We start from the raw sequence: 25,504 nt of genomic DNA, 5'->3' as shown, positions 1-25,504 counted from the left end.
TTTTGTGTGAACTCTCCGTAACCTCGCTGTCAAATCCTCATCTTCTCAGTCACTGCCAGAGTCCCTCCCCTCCGTCTCTCTCTATTGCTCAATCCAGCGAGGCCCCCGCCTCCACCCACACCCACACCCACACTACCGCTGCTACAACCGAACGCCCGTTTCGCACACGCGCTCTCCTCGCCCGGCACACAATGAGTGTACACGCATGCACACTCACACATGCACACTTTCATGTTCACATATTGCAAGTATCAGGATAGATTTCATATCTCCCCCCTACCCCCCCAGCACATGCTCGTGATGGGGCCAGAACTATCGCCTGTCACTCACAATAAGCAAGCATCACTGCACAGAATGCTAATATCTGCCACTCCAGGCACAGATAGTCATATCCATACTAAATACACCCTCTGTTTAAGACTGGAATTATTAACTATTTCCATATGCTAATTCAGTCTATACTACACATGTGTGTTTGTTTGAGAGAGGGAAAGAGCGATAGAGGGGGGAGAGAGGGAGTCTGTCTTGCACATGGAGGAGTTGTTTATTATTGTGGAAAAAAGTTATTTGGACCAGAAAAAGGAAGATTCCAAAAAGTGGAAAAATCACAACCCCATTTCGAGAGGGATGAAATCAGAGATGAGACAGTGGGTTTCTGCACATGGAATCCTTGTTTAATCACAAGAGCTGATTGGAAAAGGCAGCGATGCACTGCTGAAGTGTGCATACGGGTGGAGAATGCACCATTCACGGCGGCACTGGCCAGTGTGCGTTTGTGTTAAACAGAGTGAATGAGCGTGAACTGAGGCCTCCGTCTCAGTGGAACCACCCTCTCCACCCCCTGCTCAAATATCTGTTTTGTCCCTTTTCTGCCCAGTCTGTATTGTAATTATAATATAATTCATTATGTCTCTGCAGGACAAGGCACAAAAGAAGAGTCCTCCCCCAAAGTCTGTTCAGACTGTTTGAGCTGACCCTACACGTCCTGTCTCGCCCTAAAGCGTCCGCTTCTCAGACTGAAAGTGCACCCTCGTCCACCCGCCCGACTGAATAACGCCCCCCCACCCGCCAATGTTGATTAAGATATCAAGACCGTGTTTGACAGTTGGGAAGCGATGTTGTGAGAAGCCCTGCTAGGTTTAGAACTTCAGTTTGAGTTAGTCGCCCTCAGGACCACTGCATCGAAAGAGTGACCTTACGGCCAAGAAAGGAAAGGAAAGAAGGAATGAAGGAAAGACAAGAAAGAAAGAAAGTACATTTATATTTATGGTCGCATGCAGTGAAAGTATGCAGATCGTGAAGAGTTATTAGAGCTGTTCCGCACATGATGCTACATTTGAAATTGCAAGTTTTTTTTTACCGCATCTAATGACAAAATGTTAAATAAATGGGGTTTTTTGTTTGCTTCACAAGGATCTACGTAATGATGCACAAAAATGAAAAGCTTGCAGTGACTGTGTATATACACATAGGCAGTACTTTTTCATTCAGCTGTGACAGTGAATGCAAGCTAGTATAATACACCAGGGGAAGATGGTATATCATTCCAAGGTCCAGTGTGGGCCCCAGCCAATATACAAAAATGCCTCCATTAAGAGAAATTATCTTTTCGAGACACATTTTGTATGACTGTGTCCCAAAATTACTATTTCTTTAGGAATTTGTTGGGCTTAATTAAATCTTTTTGGTGAAAAATAGGATGCTGCATCTTTGACAATAGGGAAGCTGTTCCCTATTGAACGTAATGGCTCAGAGGTTAAATTGAAGGTTATGTGAATTCTGAGAGGAGACGCATTTGCTGAACCAGGGAGGGGTACATTCATATTCAAATGGATGCAAACACATAAATCCTTGCAAAAAAATGCATATATGTTTCAGGTGGAAAACACACACACATGGTACACCTGAAGGACAGTGTCGTGCGAAGAATGATTTGTCTGTGCTATTTATTTAATTGTTTCATCTGAATTTCAAAAACAGAGCATCAGGATTAGAAAGAAATACACGATGTTCACTGTCAACTACATGAGAGTTAATGAGTCATCTTTTTTCCTTCTTTTCTTCTCAGTATCATGTTGATTGCTGTTTGACTTTCTAGTCACCTTAAATTATACTTTTTGATGATGTTCTTATAGTGTCAAGATGCACGTATCGCGTGATTAATTTCTACAAAGCAAATGAATATCCCTGTGCCTTAAAACAAAGCCCTGCGTTCAGCCAGTGCTGTGAAACTTTCTCCAGCTCCCACCAGCACAGAGCTTTTGTTCCAAAAGCAAAGAATGACATTACTTCATTACGTGCCCTATGCGGTAGGAGGTGTATTGAAACATCTGCTCATGCAATCTAATCCCATAAAGAACCTTAGCTGTGGCTGCTAACCCTAACAGTTCATAACAATGTTTGTTTCCAATGACCTCTCTTAACCGAATGGAAACGTATGTGCACGTTTGAGACTCTACAGCCAATCAGTTACTAATAGCAACTGATGTGAGACAAAAAAAGAATAAATCCTGAGCTAAAATGACTAAATGCGACTTTTTCTTGCATCACCTGCAGAAAAACAAAACATGAGTCAGTTACGCAGAACTGTGCATACCGATGACAAGTTAGCGTCACAGTGTTGGGGATGGGGGTGATGGAGGAGACACATAGCATTCTCTCTGCATCACCGCCTCTCTGCTGTGCCTTCCCAATTACCACCTGGCCCGACAGGGCACTGGGGCGGGCTCCCCCGACACTCACGCCTGCCTCGGCTGCCGGCGCGCGCAGGCGTAGCTCCAATCTGGAATTACCCCCCCCCCATCCGGCCCCATCTCTCGTCTTAGGCCCATGCAACAGTGAGATACGCCAGCCTTCCCAAATGAAGGTTTGCAAAGGTTAAGAATTCAAAAGCATCAGGGCCCAATGTCAGTTCTTGTGTCAGCCACTCTTTTAATAATAATTAAACTCTTGGATGAATAAGTTCTTAGGCATAAAGCCCTCCTAACCATACCATCGCCCGTCCTAATTCAGCTCCCAATGAACACCTGATAAGAGAATCATTTGATGGCCACCTGGGTGCTAGAGCATATCACACTAGCTAAGACCCTAATAATTGTAATAAGTTACTGGGGCTTATCAAGGGGAGCTTTTGTGTTACAGAAGAAGTGGATTTTGTTGAATATAGCCGATTTCCATAAATACAATAGTAGTGCATTTCATCAATAAAAGTCCTATAGAAGTCACAGAAACCTTCCAGTTTGTATTAATGTATAACACAGAGATTATATGATTAATTAATATTTGCCTGATGAGGGACCAAATACAGTTGGCTCAGACCTCCTTATACGAAGAATCAGGCACAAAATCTACATTTTTGTTTCCAGTTCTTTGGAGCCCTTTATGAAATAAGAAACTGTGATCTGTGTTGGTTACTGATGGTTTGCCTTTCCTATTTTAACTGGATTATTTCTTAGATTATTTCTGTAAAATCAGTCCAACAAATACACAAATGACTGAAAATCACACAATTTGAATTAATCATTAATGTGAAACAACAAAAGTTAGTAAATTGTCAGTTCATTACTTACTACATACTTCTTAAGGTATTTATATCAATAATAATGTCAATAACATATATATATATATGAATGACTACAATAGAATGCATGCTGATCATGCATTGCTATAAATCATTTAGAGAATATTTATCCATGGCTAGGTCATTTCCATATACACTTGAACACAATATGCATATGCCAACAATATTTGAATTGCAACGCCAAGATATTAAAACAGTTCAGTTATAATGGTTGCTTCTGATATGAAGTCGGGCTTTATAATTCAACATATGGAATACACATTAGAAAATATGATTGATCAGAATAGATGATACTTGCTCATAAGTCTTCATATCTTCTTCACAGACAAACCAGATTAGGATGTTAGAGTTTAACACCCACAGCTCACTGCAGGGAAAAAACACTGCAGCTTTATTCAATTTACTGGCAGACTAAATAGGCAGGTGAACAGCGGTCAATTGCAATCTATGATCATCTACATTCATAATTTATTTCAGCCGCTGTGTAGAATTTTTTATTGTTTAATGCTGTTATAAGTTAGACATCCATTAGGCAAGGTTGGCGATATGAAACTAAACATCTTTGGTTCACAAATTATTTATCTCACTACTTTTCATTAAAATCTATAACAGCAGGTCAGTTAAACGAACTGTATTGATTTGCTCTAATCTTGTGTAATGAAAAAAGATAATAATGCCTTTAGTAACAGCAGAAACACACAGCGGAGACAGTGGAGATACAGCACTCACACAGTCGTAGGTCACAGACATAACGGTTAGGCCAGAAACTTTATGGAGCACGCGAAGTTTCAGCTATTCTGCAGTAGTTGAGTTGGGCTTGTTGACTCTGGGTCCCATGAAGCCCAGAACCAGACACATGCACTTGCCTCAATATCAGCATCAACAGCCAATTGATTTTCTTGTCCTTGTCCACTTCTGAAAAAGTGGGATTATAGTGTTAGATAAATTTGCATTTGGAAATCCACCAAAATATTGAAGTGATGAGAAAAAGGAAAGTAGCAAGAAGGAATAATATTAAAACCAAAGTTGTACTTGTGCCTCTTGTAAATAAAAATGACATAGGACTCTTAAAATATAATGAAGTTTATACAAAGCAAAATTTGATTTTGATCTAGCAAAGACTTACTAGACAGCCTAAAGTCGGCTAAAAATGAAATCTGCTTAAAAAGTCTTTAAAATATGTGTTAATAAATAGAAATTAGGTACTGTTTGAATACAGGAATTATTTTGAACCCATCTCAATAAGCCACTTGAAGCCCTGACCATAGTACAGTTTGCTACCCTGTTGAACAGCCCCATAGCCAAACAGAACCCATGCAGAGTGGATACAGTAAAGCATTATTTGGGCCTGATTGACAGGAACACATAGTAAGCTATTAGCTGAGATAAAAATATAAGCTAATCCCACAATTGTCAGTTTCCAGCTGATGTCTGTTTATGGGACAATGGAGTCATCTCCTCCTTCTCGTCCGCTGAAACACGCAAACTGCCGCCTCACACCTGTAACACGAGCGAACACAGAAGACATGCTGGCACGTGTTCTCATACGCCGCATGACGCAGAAGCTGAATAAAGCCATCACTTACTTATTAGAGAATGGGCTTGGCGCAGTGTGACAGCTTTAAAGCACTGCTCACCATTCAACATTCCCACAAATGGTGTAGGGGAACTTTGAGCAGAAAATGCCCCATGCTGGAGACGACTGGGCCTCCCGCGCTTCTGACCAGTGGAACTAGGAGAGAGTCTGTTAGAAACAGGATGGAAAAAAATATGAAGAACAATTACAAGACTTTGGTTTTCACAAGACAAAATGTTAAAGCAATTTTCAGATTGCTTTAAGGCTTATTTGGAAGTATGTTTTGTCAGGTTATTTATATAAAAAAAACCCAAAAAAACAAATAGAATAGTTGACATAGTCACACATGTTGGCTCCTGAACCACAATTAGTCCTTCAACAATTAGCTGAGTACCAAGCTCGTTTGTTCTGTGTGGCTGAGTTTTAAAGTGGTGGAAGAGAAAGAGGCAGACCGAGTTCATCCTGAAGACGAGTGTACTGTTTAGGGTGGCTATATCTTCACATATTAAACAGTACTGACTGATGCCAAACCACAAAGCTTGCAGAGTGAATCTTGTACAAATTCTGTCACTTTGATACTGGACTACCAAGATTTTAATAATGCATTAAAGGATTTACATTGCTTACAAAGGACCCTGCTATTCAACTGTTGATTGGGGGAAAAAAAAATTACCAGTACATAAAAAAACCCCTCCACAACTACAACCAGGGGCTTTCTGTCCTATATATTCTTATCGCAGACTCACTTTTAGTGACTGGTCTCTCCTTTTATCTCCTTCTTTCTTACAGTCCCGCATGGCTTATTTTTCGTCCGTAAGGTGTTTGAGGCCTGCTGGGACCACTTAAAAGTTTATGCGGAGCACTGGCCAAGTAACACAAAAAAAGCCTTGAAGTATAACACCCATAGCTGCCTCTCTCTGAGCCTCTCAGCCAGGCCAGGGGGAGTGTTGTTGGTTTATGAGAGGGAAAATAGCCCTAGCTTTCTGCAAAAGTGAAGCAGGATTAAGGCCTTTGTGTGACCCACAATGGTGAGGGGAATTAGCAATAGTTGTAGGCACTTAGAGGGGCTCTCATGCTGAAGCTTATCCCAGATTTTGCACAATAATCATTTGAATATCAACAGTGTTTTGCAACTACAGCGCTAATGTATACACTTCTCTCTTTTGGGTTAGCCCAAATCCCCCAGCTGATAGTACGAACAAATTCAGTGCAAACGTTTGCTGATGTTCTTGAAAAATGTTAATAAAAAAGAATTCAGTCTCACGCCCGCATATGACTACATTTCTCCGCAAACCATGACTGCAAACCATGAGTGCATGATGGCATGACATTCAATCAGCAGTATTCCCTCACTACTGTCTATATTTATTCATGTCCTTCTTCTGTTTCTTTCAAACAACCCCTTCTGTCATCCAGGAGGGAGGCCAAGCTTTGCGTAGGTTTTCCATAGCTATCCTAAAAGCAGGTTTCTTGTCAGTATAGATAATAAATCATTAGAGCGCAGTGTGGCCAGCCGCAGCGGTCCATGGTATGGAAGCTGCTGGCATCTGCTTATCTGCCTCATTAGACTATCTTCTGCAGGAGCCGAGATGGGAGTGGCCAGCGCAGCTAGCTGGGATCTCACAGAGGGGTGTAGTTCTACACCTCTGCTTCTTCTCTATCCTCCACCGCCGAGACTGGAGGAGTGTGACGCCCCTCGGCACAGACAGAGAGAGAGCGAGAGGGAGGGAGAGAGAGAGAAAACAGTATTGTTCATATCACAAAACATTGAGTGAGATCAGCGGACTTGTCAAGAGGCCTTGGCTTGAATATGAATGATGAGAGGAGAGCAGGGTGGTCTGGGCAGGCTGAGGGGGCCCAGAGAATAAACCCAACTGTCCCTGCCAGCCTCACAGCAGGCAAATCAAACACAGTTGAGACACCTCCGCTCAACTCTCTGATGACAAAATGAGAGAGGAATGCAGCATTTCACACACACACACACACACACACACACACACACACACACACACACACACACACACACACACACAGCAGACAAGGCAGCATTCATAGCAGTCAATATTATCATCATTGATTTAGAAAAAACTAAAAAAGTACATGTGGACAGTGGTGTAGAGTGAAATATATCAAAACATTTTTGATGTGAGCAGGTGATTCATTAATGCCTATATATTAAGTGAGCCAGTCTTTCCGTGACGTAGTTCAGAGCTGATGCTGCTTGAGATTCTTCTCTCAATTTAAATGAAGACATTAAAACACTACACACCCCCCGTCAAAAAAAAGCCTCCCTTTCGCCAGTCCTCACACACTTGTTCAATTCACTAGAGTGTCTGCATAGTTCCCTCATTCAACTGGATACAATGATGCACAAGATGAATAAAGTTATCTCTGGGGGTGAATGGGATGTTGCTGGTGGGAGGGGAGGGGAGGGCTCGACCAAGCTCTGAAAAGAGGCCTGTTTGAGGGGGCAGATCTTAGAGGTCAGGCCCCAGCTGCCTGGCCGGGTGAAAGGGACACCAGCGAGCTGGACAGGCCCAAGGAAACAGCACAAAACACGAAATCCTGTCAAATAAAGACGTCCCACAGCAGACTTGCGCAGGTCCCCGCGCGCAAAAGTTGCCGATCACTCACGTTTCACACATAGAGTGCTATACATCAGCGCCAAATTTGACTTGTCAAACTTGCAGTCAGCTATTTTTTTCCCTCTGATTTTTGGAGGGGGGAGGTAACCATAGAAGTCCTAGTTAATCTGATGAAAACGTCAGGGCTGTTAAGGTAGGAGCTGTTTTGAATTCTGCATTATCTGGCATATGAGTTTGGGCTGAACTAATTCAGAGCTGTTGACATAATTCTTGTAATTCCTAATCTCTGCTGAACATGTAGTCAAAACAAAATGCGATAGAAAGTCTTAAGATGGATTTCTGTTTCCCTGCACATCGAAAGTCAGAAGGAAATGAGAAAAAATGCTACTATGTCTGAGAAGTTCCTGAGACGAGAAACATTTAGCTATTTTGAAAGCAGATGTCTTAAAAAATGCAAGATGTTTTCCAACCAGTTGATGTGTTAAATGCGCTTATTGATGTTTGAAATGGTCCCAGACCAGAATCTCTCCTTTTGGTTAAAAGGCATGTCAGGGGTGGGGGAGGGGATTTCATCTTTTCTGGGGTTACACCATTTCCTAGATGGCACTGAATTGCTCTAAGTTGGAATTTGCAGGGGGTAAGTAGGATGATAATCAGGCCATATTATAAGGAATTGATGGTTCATTTTCCCTGTCAGCAGTGGCAGTGCCTCACCCGAAGATGTGTCGACCTGTGTAGATGGGGTTCAAAGCCAATTTCCATGTTAAAAACTCCACACGCTCCAAAAATCCCCTCCGAGTGAGGGCTTGCTGATAGTAGTATGAGACAGCACTGAGTCTGAATGAGCATCTGTGTTAGCCACTGCTCAATAAATAAGCAAATAAACAAATAAATAAACAGATAACATTTTTTTTTTATCGCTACCGCACAAATCCATGAGTTTGAATGGAAAAACACAGGAATGCAGCAGTGGTCCTTATATTTTATGTATACGTCGAGTGAAAGTAAATTATTGGATAATATTTTTTGCATTTGCGTTCTGCTGTCATGAACCGAAAAGCTTGTCACAAGCTTTGTGACTTTGGCTGTTGAACAGCAGAACAGAGCTGTCTCAGGTATTGCTTTAAACCGCCAACCCTCCCCTCTCTCCTGCGTTTCTTTCTTTGCTTTAACTGCCCAGATCAAACGAGAAACACAAGGCTTCTAGAAGCTCTCTGGCTGCCAAAGAATCAGCCTTTTCTCATTCATCATCTCCAACACATTAAAACTCGTTTGCCTTCAGGCAGCTGCATTTGTGCATGTGTGCAGTTTCGAAGGAGAAATAAAACCTCCGCAGAGCGGGAATGAAGCTCGTGGTGATGGCAGAAATTGTTTGATGAGTTATGAGATGAACTCATATGAAATGCAGAAAGAAATGATAGTGCCAGGTATCATTGCCTGGATCCAGAGGACAAGACAGGCGTGTCTTTTCCCTGCTTGTGTCTGCCGATTGGTTTGTTTGTGTGTGATCGAGGGAGAGAGCTTTATTTCAGCACTCTGCATGTAATTATCCGACACCAGATTCCCCTAATTTTCATATTGTGTTAGGACTCTTATCTTAATTGCGATCACACATTCCGGGAGAAGAAAGGGCCAAAAACACTGTCTCATTTTTTCCAGACTTTGTTCAGATTATTAATATCAGAGAAGGCAGCGTAATGATGTCAGTGGATGGGGAAGTGGAAGCCCTATCTGGCTGTTCAAACTTTGGCGAGAGATATTAAGGAGACAGTATTATCCTGTGCTGGAGTTTCACAGTGCACACGTCATTGCGCTAGCACACTAGCTGGACAAACTGCAGGTAAAATGAGATAGCAGTGGGATAACTTATTAAGCAGAGCAAACTAGCAGCTTAGCTTTTTCTCATTACCTTCTCTCTCTCTCTCTCTCTATCTCTCTCTCTCTCTCTCTCTCTCTCTCTCTCTCTCTTTCTGTCTCCCTCTCATTCTCTAAACCATGAAGCCTTTAGCCTGGTGACAAAACTCCCACCATGTAATTCTCTCTCCCAGGCTGTTTTCATCAGACGGTTTGGTGGTGAAATATGAAGCCGATTTTATCTCGCTTTATAAATTCACAAAAGGCCCCTAGAGTGGCCCTGTGGAAGACATACCCCATCACAGCCATGTGCCACCACTATCGCTGATCCCCTGCCATTGATAACGCCACCTCTCCTTTCTAATGATTTGACAGGCATCAGACGCTCAGTCCAGCAGGCACGCTGGGTTTTTTTAATATACTTTTTTTCATGTCATTGCCTGTTTACACAGAGTGGGTCAAAAGAAAGAAGGTATCTGTTCCCATCTCCCCCTCCTGAATGTGTGATTTATATTAAAACCAGGCCTTCATGCCCAGCCTCTGAAGAAAATGTGACATTATTCTAAGACTGATAAGATTTTTTCTTTCCTTCAGAATTGCATGCAAATTAGACAGCCCCCAAACCCTACCTGTCATAAACACTCTTAAATATCATTATTATGAAGTTGAAAAAGAACACCTCCTGTTTCAGAACCTTTCACCAAATAGGCTTCATTTCACATGTGCTGTTAAAAGACCTTTGGCCAAAACTAAAATTGTAAGATGGTTATTTAAAGGAAAGCCTTCGTGATTGCAAAATCAGAAAATCAGAGATCTAGTTTAAATTATGTTGTTATATTATAAAATACATAAAAATGTAAATTCTTATGCTAGTTTCAAATTACTTCTGTAGTGTATAATGTACTGACTAACATTTAATGTTTCTGTAATATATATATATATATATATATATATATATATATATATATATATATATATATATATATATATATATATATATATATATATTACAGAACCATTACATGTTAGTCAGTACATTATATATATATATATATATTTACATGTATTTAATCTATTGAATTTGTAACTGATTGTGACTGATGTACAATTTAAATAAAGTTAGTTTATCAAAGAATTAAAATAAAGTTTAGTTTACTCTGTCACTAAATTCAACCATGAAAAATATCAATAACCAAACATTATTATTGTTGTTGTTGTTATTGTTATTGCTAAGCCTTTAAGTTTTCATTAAAAAATCAATGCAAATTACATTAAGTTAGTGGAGTAATTTACATTTCTAGGCATTTAAAAAACGATAGAATTTTTAATGATAGAATTACTGATTCGATTTTTTGTAACAATTAATCAATTGGACTATGAAGTAATAATATTTCAGTGCATGCAAATTGATTTTGATTTATTCATTACTAATTTATACTATTATTTATTCTCAAGATTCTCAAAGTTTTTCTCAAGATTTTGGGTGGGAATGTGTGAGTTCATTTCCTTGCACAATGACGTCTGAAGCATTGTAGCATTCTAAAAACTTACTTTTTGAACATAACAATTCACCAGGATTTATTTATTTACAGTACAGCTTTACATCAAGGGCAACCATTATAGCAGAGCCATAGCTATTTATAACAAGCAGTGTGAATAATATAAAAATCTTTCATAAATTCTATGACAAAATAATCTTACTGAATTGTTTTTTGGGCATAGTGGTAATGAGATCTATTTTTATCTTAAGCACAACAAAGCCTCTGAAAATTAATCATTCATTACTTTAAAAAATTTTTTATTTATGACATTTTAATTTTTCATGTAGTAGACAGTTCAAAGACTGCATATTTGAAAATGCATAATTTGCTATGAAAAGAGAACAAAGACTGTATGTGTGCATCTGGACCACAATGTTGACATAACAGGTGATTCCAATTATTCAAAATTTTACCTTATCTATAAATGATCACAAACATAATCATGTTCAAATAATAATAATAATAATAATAATAATAATAATAACAATAATAGCACCACTGCTGGTACAACTAGTACTACAACTTCTACTAATATTACTACTACTACTACTTCTAATAATAATAATAATAATAATAATAATAATAATATCAATAATAATAACAATAAGTTGAGGGAGGAAAGGAAGATTGAGTTGTAACATTGAACACATGGCAGTGCAAATTAACTTTTCCCCCCATGTGCGTTCTTGTGCTTTCTAGTAAAAGCCAGACTGCTTCCCCCTGGGGAAGGAAGTCAGTGAGCTCTCTCTCTGGTTCACTGGGCAACGGTTTGATCAGGTTTCCACGCAAGCTCACTACTCTTGATCCTAATTAGGTTTCCTTCATTAAAAAGTTTGATGTTTTCACACAATCCAGAGTCTTTTTATCAACATGCGAAAACTGTTAACTCTTTCACTGACGGCTATGCATGTTACCTTGGATATGGACATGTTACTTTATATATATATGTAGATATGATTATATCTGCAATAATCATTCTCATTATCACCATTCTGTTCGTGCTCTGGTGGATCTAAATAACTTATTTAGCTGCAAAAGAGCTTCATCTATTTTTCTCATTCATTATTCTCCCCTATCATATATCTAAATACAAATCTTCATTTTATAAGTGACAGCTTATTACCTCTGAACACGTGCTGATAAATTTTAATCCAATGACTTAGTTTCAATTTTCTCATCCCATTACCAGCGAATACTGCGTGAGCACAGAGAAGAGAGTGCTGATAGAAAATCTATGCAGTCCCAAAAAGACCAGAGAAAGTAGCAATGGAGCTGGTTTTGTCATTCACAGCATTTTAAACATATTACATTAAAAAACAACAATAATAATAATTATTATTATTGTTATTGTTATGGTCATTATTAGTAGCAGTAGTATTACAATGATTTGAGTTTATGATTTGTTTAACATCTATTTTTTGGGCCCATCAGCATAGTAACAGCAGTATGTGTACTCCCTGTCCATCCAGTGCATATGCCCTATCAGTGCTATGACTGCAACTAGGATTTATGAAAAATCATATTAGTAGCACCTGACTGAATGACATCAGCAAGACCATTATAAGTACAGTGAGTGCTGTAACCAAACCATCAATACGTTTTTGGGGTTTTTTTGTTTTTTTTTATGGTTTCTGGAAACATAACCAGAACTACTATACTCATCAGAAAGATAAGGGCTGTGGACATCTTACTTCTGAAGACAGTCTTATGAAACCATATGCGGCGGAGTGATTTCCTAAACTGCTCCCTCACTCACTCACTCACTCTTAGTGTCCCCTGTGAGAAGATCTCCCTTGTGTGCACAGAACCGAGAGACACATGACAAGTTCTTCAAAGCAGAAAAGCTAAATGCATGACGACAGTGACTAAAATGTTATTCGGCGTAATCTTCTACATGTAATGACACAGTGAAGCTTAAAACTAACGTCGTTAGCATCCACCCCCATGAAAGCCACGTTTGGAGTTCTACTGGGTACCTTATTTGCCAAAATATATATAAATAAATAAAGGAGCTCCGTACACTTATGATTTGCTTTGATGTTGCCCTGAATAGCACTCAATTAACAATGTGTCTAATGAGCCCATTAGGGATGAAAGACTTCTCAACAGGTATGGGAGGAAGACGCTGTTTGTGCAGCCTGGGACTTCCCTTCACTGGGCAGTGCGAGCTGTTCTCTACACCAGCTCCAGCGGAGGAGTCTCTCCACCAACATCACACTGAGCGGAATTAGGCTCGTGTTTGCCAGCCCGTGCCTGACTTCAAGATTTAATTGACAATGAAACAATGTTTAATATAGGCAAACACAAACGTCAATCCTAGAGATTTTTTCGAAATGTATGTTCAAATGGAAAAATTGACAATGTGACTAACACGTGTTTGACTATTTATTAAGAATTGGATTTTTGTCGGTAGCAGGCTAAATATCTTGTTGGATGTTTAGACAACCTTGACCAAATGAAAACGAAATCTGATCATTTTTTTACACACTTAAGTGGATACTACTAATGCAAACAGTCACGGAAGTGCGTTCAATTTATGAAAATTGACAAATGGTTAACAGTTGATTTAAAGCTCAAAAGACTCAAAGGCTGATCATAACGCCATAATTGCTATTTTATAAAGAGACTACAATTAATGTATAATCTCACTTTCGCCGTTTGAAACGTGTGCTACGTCGGTAGTGAGTGTTCTCCGGTTGTAACCGGTAGGATTTATTGTGCTGAATATGTCGCTAAATGTTGCCCACAAGAAATAAACAAATAATTCCACGACGTTACAATTACAAATGTTTCGTTTTCCAACTGTGCTGTTGTTTAGGGTGTTTGCAAATAAACCTTAGTGCCACAGAACAGCTCTACGGCAGCTTTCCTCGTGAAACCAAAATTGCATCATGCGCACAAAACAACTTAATATTGTAAAATAAATAAATAAATACCTGGAGTTTCACGGTTAGGCAATAAAGATATCATAACTATTTAATGGAAATTTTACTTCAGGGAGACTGTAACTAGGCCACTTCCGGATGTGCGCGCGCCCTTCAGATTAAGAGTAATGGAGGTTAGATCATTACATCATTTGTGTGATCATCTGTGTAGTACTTATATTTTAGTTGATAGTGACAGAGGTCTATTAAAAGCACTTTAGAAAGTTAATGCAATACCCCAGCTTCGAATCAATTAATTGATTGAGTATTTATTTATTTATCTATTTATTTGTTCATTTATTTATTCTTGGTGCATTGCCAATACAATGGGCTTTATTTAATTCTTATCTGCCGCGCTGTACTGGTTGGTAAGTACTGCTATGGGAAGCATAATATTTGCTGGTCCTGTTCCAGAGTTTGAATATTTATATAATTCATCTTTTTTTTTAATCTAGGCTATATCAAGTGTCCTAATATTAGAAAGACTTGGTTTTTCCTATTGTAGATGACAGCAATGAGCTACAGGAGAGAGGGGAAAATAAAATCCTATAATTTCCAACGATATCAAATTACACAGTTATTAAAAGGCTAATGATATTTTTATTAGTTTGTGAGTCAGATGGTTCTGTGCCAAACTTTTATCAAGGCAAATGGGTTGATGTTGAGGATGGAGCCCGTGTGTGTGTGAGTGAGTGACTGGGGCCCCAGTAAACTGTTGATGAATATGCTCAGGGCAACACTGCGTTTTAAACTCCCACCCTCAGCACTTCAGTTCTAACACAGCTCTCTCTGAATGATTTTCCAGCATGGCGCAGTAGCAGACACCCACCTGGACCCTGTCCAGCTTCCATAGTGCTCATGCTCTACAGCCCTGGCATGTTAGCCGGATAGATTTGATTACCTATCCATTTTGTTTTGGGGCTGCAGTTGTCCAGCAAAGTTTTTTTGCTTGTTGGGGGATCCATGCTGCCTTGCATATATGCAGTCTTATATAAGAAATACTCACAATTCCTCACAGAACATTTAATTCACTGCAGTGAATTAGCTATCTAGTTCACAGTTTAGGAGCGATTGGTTTTCTGTATAATTGATATTTTTCCTTTTCAATCACATCTCTGGTTTATTTGGATATGTCAGTACGTTCCACTGGTTTGATCCACCCATCAAGGTTTGATCCATCCAGACATTTGGATCTCTTAGTGATTTCTGTGGAATTTTGATTCCAGCGGAGAACCCTGTGTTATGCCCACATGCTCACGATGTAATGATGTGCATTACACAGTCAAAGAACAGCGTGCAATTTTCGATTTCAGCAAGCCACTTACTGTACATTATCATGATCCATATATTCAGAACATAACCAAATTGGAAGGCAAGACAGCAGAGAAAAGCAGGTAACATTTGCTTTCAAAATAAAACCTATTCCATTTGGTAAAGCAAAGCAAAATTCCATGGCATTCACTGTCTTGCTGCAGTAGACACTGAGATGATAATAAATAAAATAAAATAAGCAGATATGGAAGGCAAGCAATGAAGTTATTGAGATGTTAAACCCGCCTGTCCGAGGAAGTTTCAGAATGTTATCTGTAGGCTCGGCTCGTGAATGGCTGGAGGTGTTTTGGAGAGTGAATCTGCCTAAAGCTGGCAATGCAGACATACAAGGCATATGCTAAATACAGATAAGAGAGGTTTCTAATAGCTCTGCAGAAAAGTCCCATCCACATGGCTCAATGGATGTGCTTTGAATGCGCTTGATAAGTTGGCTTAAGCTGAATGAAACATCCCATGCAACATTGAGTTGCTATTTGAGCCTGTCACAAACTTGCTGTTTGGTTAAGCCAGCATCCAGGGGACGGATTAGAGCAAAGCCTTCAGGATCAGCCATGTTCCCAGAACTGTTTCATCAGAAGTTTCTGTGCGCTCCCAAACACAGTCAAATCAGTTGTTGTTAGGATAGTCATGATATCACTACTATTACTGCTGCATGTTTTGGCTCTGCTGTTAGGGACACTACAATTGCACGTTTCTTAAACATAGGTACGTGATAAAATCTCTAAATGTGAACATGCCAAATACGATTAATATAATCTCTATACTTTTGTTGTATAGATCATGTTTATATATTTTATATAGACATAGATGTATAGACACATTTGTAACTATTTGACACAATTAGCTGATACTTGTGTCAGTGGGCAAGTTTTGAAAAAACTAGTTCATAGTCAGATGTTCAATACTATTGAGTGAGATGACAAAGATAACCACTGGGAGAAACAACCCTCTGGAGGACTCATTGCTTTTTTTCTGTCATTGTTTAGTTGTGAGCTGAAGCCTTTTTATATAAATTCTGAAAATGTCCTGGATATGTGTCCTAATGCCACGGGGTGATATTTTTCATCTATGCTAGATTTTTCATTAATTCAAAACCAGGTTAAAATGAGGTAGTTTTCAAAGTATTATATTTGATGCATATAAACATTTTAAGACATGTTAATCCTTTCACTTCTCAATTCCATGTTACCATCAAACGAATTCTATGGATAAACTAAGGAAATGAACTTCATTTTCAGTGAAAACCCAGTTATTGAGGAGTGGTTTTCTAGTGATCTTCCACTCCTCTTATGTGGTTTGTCCTGTCTGGTTGTGACCTGACGTATAGCACGGAGAGGACATGAAGGGTCTCTAACCCTCTTTCAAGCTCCTCTAGCCCATTTGAGCACAGAAACCGCAACATCTGCCATCACACAGGACAATGGGAGTTCCTGCACCACAAAATGGCCTCTCTGTTCCTGAAATATATTTCAGAAGTATAATATGAATCTAAAGATAATCATGCACATAATGGTATGTGTGTGTGTGTGTGTGTGTGTGTGTGTGTGTGTGTGAATATCTATGTTTTATAACAGTGGGAGGGCAAGGCTCGAGGTGGTTTGTATACACTGGGGTGAAACTGATTTCAGTTGGTGCAGATTTGAATATGCCGTGTATATATATGTAACATACAGGTGATTTGTCTTAATGACAGGGGCCACTTTGTGGTCTATGCCCTAAAGCAGCAAATTTATTTTCTCTGGATTCCATTATGCATTGTCTCAGATCCTTCATGCGATGGGAGAAGTAAAGACTCCACTGCAGTGCACAATGTGGATGTGCCCAGTAAGACGGGAAAAACTGCCCAAAACTAGACAGAAGTGGCACGAAAGGAAGGTTTTTTTATCTCCACGATGCCTCACATCTGTCAAAGTACAACCTGCCATCAAAGATCATTTAAATAATAATGTGTTGTTGCTTAAGTTAGTGATGAAGAGAGGGACATGAATCAGGTGTTACCCTCACTCTCTGTATGAGTGGGTTTGCAGTAAAGTTCCATAATTTCATTCAGAACTTTCCCTTCATGCAGCCAAATTGGCTGTAGGTGTACACACACTTGTGTGGACTGAACGCCATATCTTCTCCTCAGCACATTTCTGCTGGAGCTCTGGCAGGCCGGTTGTCTTGTAAAAGCACTCTCGGCGTCTCGGCGCGGCTTGTTCGGGGTCCAGCCGCTGCACACGGAGCGTGGTGAAGAAGGAGGCGGCAGCAGTGAAACGCCTCAGGCCACGGTTTGCAGCAGAGCAAGATAAGGCAGGGTGGGCGGCCACACTGATCCATTTCTAACAGATGATTGGTGTGCGTGAAGCTTGATCCTGTCTGATTCTGTTGTTTCATGTTTTTTTTTTCCTCTTTTTTTGGTGTTGTTGTTTTTTGTTGGTTTTTTTTTTTGGCTGCCCACTCCGTGTTTTCGTTTGAAGTCCTTGTCGCTTTCGGGAACGCAGGGTGGCTGATGGGTTGGGGCAACATGACCTCCGATGTTATTCTGCATATGAACTTACCTAGGGGGCTAAGCACTGTGACTGGTGCATGTGTCAGAAGAGATAGTGGCGCCATCTGGTAAAAGACAATAAGATCAGAGTTTTGAAGCTTATTATGGGGTGTCTTAGCGGTCCAGCCTTTTAGTCAACATCACAGACATATATATGTTTCTCTGATTCTTGGATCTATATGGCAGAATACCATTGCTTTTCTTTGTTACTTTAATGTCAAAGTCCAATGTGTGTACCTCATGAGAGCAAAAATGTAGTTACACTAATGAACTTAGAATTAATTGGTTTTCTAGCTGCTGAAGGGCTGCATAATTAGGTGGGTAATATGAAGAACCTAAATTTCTTTAAATATTTGATGATTGTTTTAATTAATATCCTATAAATGACATTGCTTTAAATAAAACATAACCATTAAATACTGAACATGAATTTCCAGAGAATTTAAATCTAGGGAAAATGTATTCCAGAATCTCTCGGTGCAATTTTCAGATCAGCCCTTGGGTATTTCCTCTCTCGTTTCCTCTGTAATGATCGTTTGTCTGATAGTGGACTTATTTTACCGACATCTTTATGCCAGTCTGGCTGGGGTCTTTGGTTGGCTGTGCGTGCGGTTAATGAGGTTTAGCAGGCGTCTCTTCTCCACAAGCCCTCCTCTGCTTTCTGCATCATCCAGGCATGGAGCCTGTTAACACGGACAAGACTGGAATATCCGCCTCTCATCTGTTTGGCATTAGAAAGAAATTACTTCACTAAGAACTGAAATGGTAATCAAAACAAAAGAAGGACCAAGAAATGACATGAGGGGAACGTTTCAACCAGATGATTGTTTAATTTCTTCACATTCATATTCACTTGTCAATGGCATGTACAGCCCTCAGTGGCAGTGAGCTGGCTGTTGATTGCAGTTTCAGTAAAGTATGTCATTTATGGCTCACTCGCAACGCTCCGTTATACTTAGTTTTTGTTTTTCCTGTTATTAAACTTGCACAGCAAAATCTATATAAGAAAGAATCTTGTGAAAAGTAGTCTGTAATCAAACATTCACTGGGCTTCTTGGATCATTTTGCTGTCACTAAAATTACAATTCCTTAACTATCACTCCTGAGGTAATGTTTGTTTAAGTGGATCCATTATTGACTCTTCATAAAGCTCAAGATATTAAAAGGCTGCCAAATAAAGTCTTGGCTTGTCCTAATTTATTCAGTAATATGGAGATGTGTGCACTGGCAGGAAGATGTGTCAGAAGGCCATCTCTTTCATGCCCCCACCTCTTAATAAGGCAGCTCGGCAGGCCTCAACTGTAATATATTTTACCAATAAAGCAGCGCGGAAGCCTCGCTGGCCTTTTGACCAGCGGTGGGCACTCAGAAAGCAGCAGGCAGCCTCCTTCCGTTAACTAGGCTCTTCCCTCCTCTCTAATATTAGCTACCTGTCCCTTCGGCTCGGCACGGAGAAGAGGCTTAGCGCCTTGATATTTTCATTCGGGCCCTGCCAAGATGCGACACCCTGGCTTTAATCTCATGTTTGACGTTAAGCGTCGTGCTGGCGAGAAAGCCCAGCTGAACTCCAACCTCGGGGGGCGGGGCTGTCATGCACAGATGATGTGTCTGGGGAGTGGCGGCGCCTGGGCTGTCCTTGACCCCGACTATTGGCCAGTGGAAGCCTTTCCCCTGCTCTTTTCTAAGCAGGGCACGGTGCTGACAGGTGGAAGCTGAGCTCCGCGATCTCCCAGCCTGCCCCGCTCTCTCCTCCCGGCTGCCGCTAGCATAGTGCGGGAGACAAAGCAGCTTTTTTTGGGGGGGTGGGGGGGTTCTCTCAAAGAAAAGAGAGTGAATTATTCCCAAAGATGACCAGGCCTTGACAGCTATTGACCTCTCACCTCTGTCATGCATCTCATCCACAGGATTACGGTTGGTGATGTCTATATTTGAAGTAAAATTTGCAAGTTATTGTAGATTTTTTTGAGAACAAGAACACTTTTTGAGCAACATGACTGCATGACTGCAAAAAAGCAGAATAGTGATAGTTATTAATAGTGTCATAATAATGGTGCAGTTTCCTAGCTCAAAGGGGTCTCATTTGACAGAGTTGAGCAGTAACCCCCCCCCCTCAAAAAAAGCACATCTGTAGTGCCTCTCTTACACCGTAGAGGAGATTACTGTTTTGAAAGAGTAAAACTAATATCAATGATGCCATAAGAGAGATAAGTAAGGTGCAATTGATGAATGTTACACACATGCAGGGGACACTCCTCACATTACGTAAGACGTGGCAGTAGAAGAGTAGAAGACAGGACACAGGAGAAGACAGGACACAGGAGAAGACAGGAGACAGTAGAAGACAGGAGACAGGAGAAGACAGGACACAGGAGAAGACAGGAGACAGTAGAAGACAGGAGACAGGAGAAGACAGGACACAGGAGGAGACAGGAGAAGACAGAGGTGGAAACATAGTTAGAGCTCTTACAGAAATTCTGCATTCCAGACAAAATAGCAGTCTCCCCCTTCACACACACACACACACACACACACACACTGAGAAAACTCCTGATATTGTTGTGCTTAATGCTGTCACATCAAATAATACCACACACACTCATACACACACACACACACTGAGAAAACTCCTGATATTGTTGTGCTTAATGCTGTCACATCAAATAATACCACACACACTCATACACACACACAGACATATCCACACACACTAAGATAACTCCTGATATTGTTATGCTTAATACTGTTCCATCAAATAATACCACACACACTCATACACATGCATATGTGCACACATACATGCACACACTTGCGTGCACACCCACACATACGTACACACACACACACACACACACACACACACACACATGCACCAAATCCCTTATTCTGCCTCATCATTTAGCTCAGCCTCCAGCCCACATGATTGATGCCGGAAAACCAATTGTTCGCTATGGCATCCATGTCACTCTATTACTGCACTTGCTAGTAATGACAGCCTGTCTCTTTGGCACAGATTATAGTGCTCTGTCTCCAAGCGGCAAAGTGTAGAGTCTCCCTGACCTGCACTGGGATGAGTGTAAACACCCTCATTTAGCCACCCAAAACAGAATACATTTCCCTGATTAGGGAGTCATTTTCTGTCAAACTAATCATGAAGCGCTTGTTACCGGCATCACGTAAGAGGAATACATTATTGATCCATCCAACTGAAACACACAGTCATCAGAAGTCATTGCAAGGACCCCCCCACCCACCCCACCCCCTTCAATGGCAGAAGAAACGTCTTTCCCGTCCAACATTATTACAAATCTTTGTGTAAACATTCAGATGTGCACCATGTGACATGCCTTCATCAACAAACACAATAGACAAAAGATGGCATTTTGGCAAAGATCGCTATCAAATGTATCTTCCTCTGGACAAGGTGGTGTCATTATACAGAGCTTGCTCCATTTGCCATGAAAGACGGGCAGCGGTCTTGTGGCGGTGTATCGTGATGGCGAGCGAGGCATTTCAGGCCTGACTTGGCCTGCACTGAGGCCAAACCTGTAGGCTTTTCCATCATCATCAGGGTGACAGGTCTTCCTGAAAGAGAACGCTCTCTTTTCTTTCATTTGTGCGGAAGAGGTATTGATTGTAATGGGAGCAAATGTTCCCTTGTCATTACCGTGCTGACCACTATCAAAAGACTAGAACGATGACTCCATTTAAGACTCTCCAGCGTACTCGCACCAGATAAAGCACATTGTCCCGACCCTCATTAGACGCAACCAAACGGCAAAGCTGCAAGACTTTGATCGGCCCTTTGAGGCCAACCGGGAGCTGCATGCTCGCTAGCACAAAGTATTCTTCTGAAATGACTAATTGAATAGAGCCGCTATTATACCGCAATAAAGCAATCGTCAAATTTCCACAGGTTGACCTTCACTGGGATTCACAGTTGATTTAATTATAGTGAAATTTGATTAACAGAAAATATGGAGAATATCAAGAATTTCTGACCCCTTTTCTAATATTTCTCTGTATAGTTGGTGCTTTTAGGGAAAAGAAGAGACTGACACGAGACTTTCATCAAAACAAAAGCCACAAGCTACTAATGAGACTTGTTAGTGATGCTAATGTATGTAAATGTTATTAATTAAAGACACCTATCTTTCATCTGTGCCATTTGGCAGCTAAGTAATTAAAAACAACAATGAGAATCCCAGCAGTGGAAAAAACAAACCTGATCAAAGAGTGAGAGTGGGGAAGGAAAAGTCTCTCATTCTGCACGAGGTCCTGCCGTGGGCAACCGAGGCCTCATTAGAAGCAGAGACACTCGGTTGATCACCAATTAACCTGATTTGTTTTTTCCCCCTCCACTCTGATAAAGCCCTCACACAAAACTATCATATGCTCCTTTCTGATCGACAGGGTTTCCTAACAATATGTGTGTCAATTTTGCCACAAGGTTATAAATGCCCCGGTGTGATCAGTTACATTGTTACGACACCAAACAACTTCAGAGTCACCCCATGTTGGTTGAAAAGCCACGGTCACCTTTGTAGTCTGGCAGAAGGGCCCTTTGATAGGAGAGAGGGCAGGAAGCATGGCACACACCACACGAGTGGACGCAGAGCGCTTGAAACAGATAGGGAGAGATCAATAGTCGTCTCCACTGTGCCAGCCCTCGGGATATTGACCTAGCCTCCATGGAAGACCTTCCGTTTTAAAGAGCGCGCTGAAGAAAAGAGCCTGCCGGAGGATGAGCTCCTTTCTAAAACGCGCAGTCAGTCGCCCACACCCGTGACTTGCATAGGATTTATGGGCATTGACAGAATACAAAGATCATTCCTGGTGTGCCGAGTTAGGTCACACACAAACAAGATGCTGGTATCATAGTAATCGGGATGTCCTAATACACGACTGAGAGGGTTTTTTTTATGTGGATCATTCATTTATGAATTCTAGGCATCCATTTGTAATATTGACATCCCATGGTTTTATGTGGTTGATTATGAATGATTCGATCCTTAAACATCTATGACAGTTACGCAGGATTGGATAGCAACTACTTAAATTGAGTAACTGTTTTTAATGTATGTATGTATTTTTTTTTAGATCATACGACTCTTACTTATACTGTAGACTACAATTATAAGGACAGGGATCTGTATTTAATCAACATCAATCATTCACACTGAGTCACTAATACCATTTTTGTTCTAAGTTCTGTTAGGACCTTGACTGTTTCGGTGATGATTATGGTTGCTCACCTTTCACATTTTTTAAAGAAAAAGAGAAAAATAGCACCTGATTAACTTCAGTTCCAGCTCTGATTGCGTTTACACAGAAGTTACTTTGCAATTGTATAAGTAACTCAGCAATGGGGGGTGGGGGTGGGGTGGGGGGGTAGTTTCATTTGCAGCCATTGTTGTGTGCTTCTTTTTTGATTACTTTTGTCAATAACTAATTAAAGTAACACTGTTTGTTCTAGTACGATTTAAGCTACTTTACCCACCTCTTGATTCATTAAACACCACCTAGAAACACCAAAAAAAACCCACCAACCCCCCCCCCCCCCCCCCCAAAAAAAAAAAAAAAAAAAAAAACCGGAGGACTCTATAACTTTTGATGTTGGGTGTTTAAGACACAACAGCTCAGTCTGATTTCTGAGTGCATGTGTTCATGCCTTCGTATACAGCGTCTGACAGAATGTCACACATTTACAATTGCCTCATTTTCTTAATAACCTTTTTACTACTTATTTCTGTGGTAGAGATGTCTGTGTATATTAAATATGTATATGATCATGATACTGCCTGGCCTGTATGATGCCATGCACATGCACTGTATGATGCCATGCGCATGCACCTGTATGATGCCATGTGCATGTGCCTGTATGATGCCATGCACATGCACTGTATGATGCCATGCGCATGCACCTGTATGATGCCATGTGCATGTGCCTGTATGATGCCATGCGCATGCACCTGTATGATGCCATGCACATGCACTGTATGATGCCATGCGCATGCACCTGTATGATGCCATGTGCATGTGCCTGTATGATGCCATGCGCATGCACCTGTATGATGCCATGCGCATGTGCCTGTATGATGCCATGCGCATGTGCCTGTATGATGCCATGTGCATGTGCCTGTATGATGTCATGTGCATGTGCCAGTATGATGCCATGTGCATGTGTGCCATGTTTAAGTGTTCTGTGTCACTACTCCGGCCTTTTGGTATTTTTCAAACTTTTTTTTTTTTTTGTATTTTGTATAATCATACAGTAAATGGCTGTTAATCACTGTTCTACCCCAATAACGATGAGGCAGGCTAAGATCAGGAAAACAATACCATCAATGAATCCTGAGACGGGTGAGACACCTTCCTGGCCTTTTCATTCAGGCTGCAATGTGGTATTTTATTGGAGGAAATGATTGTTATTTTGTATGGGAGATATGAATTACATCCAAATCTACTTTTCTTTCAGATTCATAGTGTAGCACATATTTGGCTAATCATACTTTATTGGTTGTGCTCTAACAGGCTATTTAATCATTTATTTATTTATACATACACACACATATACATATCAGGTATGATCAGCATTAAGTCTGTTACTAGACTATTTCTGAAAGTGTTATGACAAAAACAAATGATTTGGTTACTTTACAATTTTCTAAAAAACAATCATATACTGTAATATGAAAGGGCACCATTTGACAACAAGGTTACTGATTGGACCTTGAAGTACTGAGTTATCTCTATTTAGTCTTTTTTGATATACTGTTGACAACAGAGTACAGACATACTTAACTATTAACTTCACCAGCTCTCTTTACAAATATTTGATAAGTTATGAATGGAAACTTATGTAGGAAATTACAAAGCCTCCTTCCATTTAGAATGACAAATACTGAACTTTTTTTTTTTTACATAAATCCACATTTACATATATTAGTATTTAGTTTTTAATCACTTTTTGTGAGACTTTTAACATATTAATCAGAACTCTTCCTGTGAGAACAATATGTAAAATGAACTAAGAGAGGTTATTAGCAGGCATCAGTAGTGGGTTGTGATGAATCTGACATCCTCTCCAGTTCATTTTCCACTGCTAAGAGAAGCAGGTCTATGCATTGACTGCTATAATCCATAGTTAAGCTCATCCCAACCCCATGGCAGCAGCAGAATACAGGACAGGTAATAAGGATGGAAACCTTGGCTTTCTAAATGTGTCAAGGAGTTAAGCACAGATTACACTTCAGTTCATCAGAAACAAACCTGCACAGCTCATTAAAAACACACAGTGGTGACATGACATTGATTTTCAATGGTTAAAGATGCATTTACAGTAAAGAAACAAGAAAACGTTAAATAAAAAAAACCCTCTGGCATTACAGCAGAAAAAAATGTATTTCTTCCGAAAATGTTTACTTTCTAAGCATTCAGATAAAAATGTACCTGATTCCTCAAGGGCTTGTGAGATTGTTGTGTCTATCTACCTGATCTGAAGATATGAGCAGCGGTTCTTTCCCTCCACGGAGATCTGCATGCGAGCGGTTGTCAACGAGGCCGCTGCACACAGACGTCTTGC

At 40.3% G+C, this 25,504-nt stretch overlaps 1 long non-coding RNA gene across 2 annotated transcripts; it reads right to left on the bottom strand.

Moving 5' to 3' along the window:
- Nucleotides 1-4,112: 4,112 nt before the first annotated feature.
- Nucleotides 4,113-14,172, bottom strand: LOC143508808 (uncharacterized). 2 transcript variants are annotated; one of them, XR_013129486.1, is made up of 3 exons: nt 14,073-14,172; nt 5,167-5,324; nt 4,113-5,080 (listed from the first exon to the last, which is right to left on the bottom strand). It is a non-coding gene; the product is annotated as an uncharacterized LOC143508808 (long non-coding RNA). The 2 variants fall into 2 exon arrangements; XR_013129485.1 differs by lacking the exon at nt 14,073-14,172 and adding an exon at nt 5,903-6,463.
- Nucleotides 14,173-25,504: the final 11,332 nt, after the last annotated feature.

The sequence above is a fragment of the Brachyhypopomus gauderio genome, chromosome 2 (genome assembly GCF_052324685.1).
Source record: "Brachyhypopomus gauderio isolate BG-103 chromosome 2, BGAUD_0.2, whole genome shotgun sequence".
NCBI lineage: Eukaryota > Metazoa > Chordata > Actinopteri > Gymnotiformes > Hypopomidae > Brachyhypopomus > Brachyhypopomus gauderio.
This window is presented reverse-complemented; position numbering and strand designations above follow the sequence as displayed.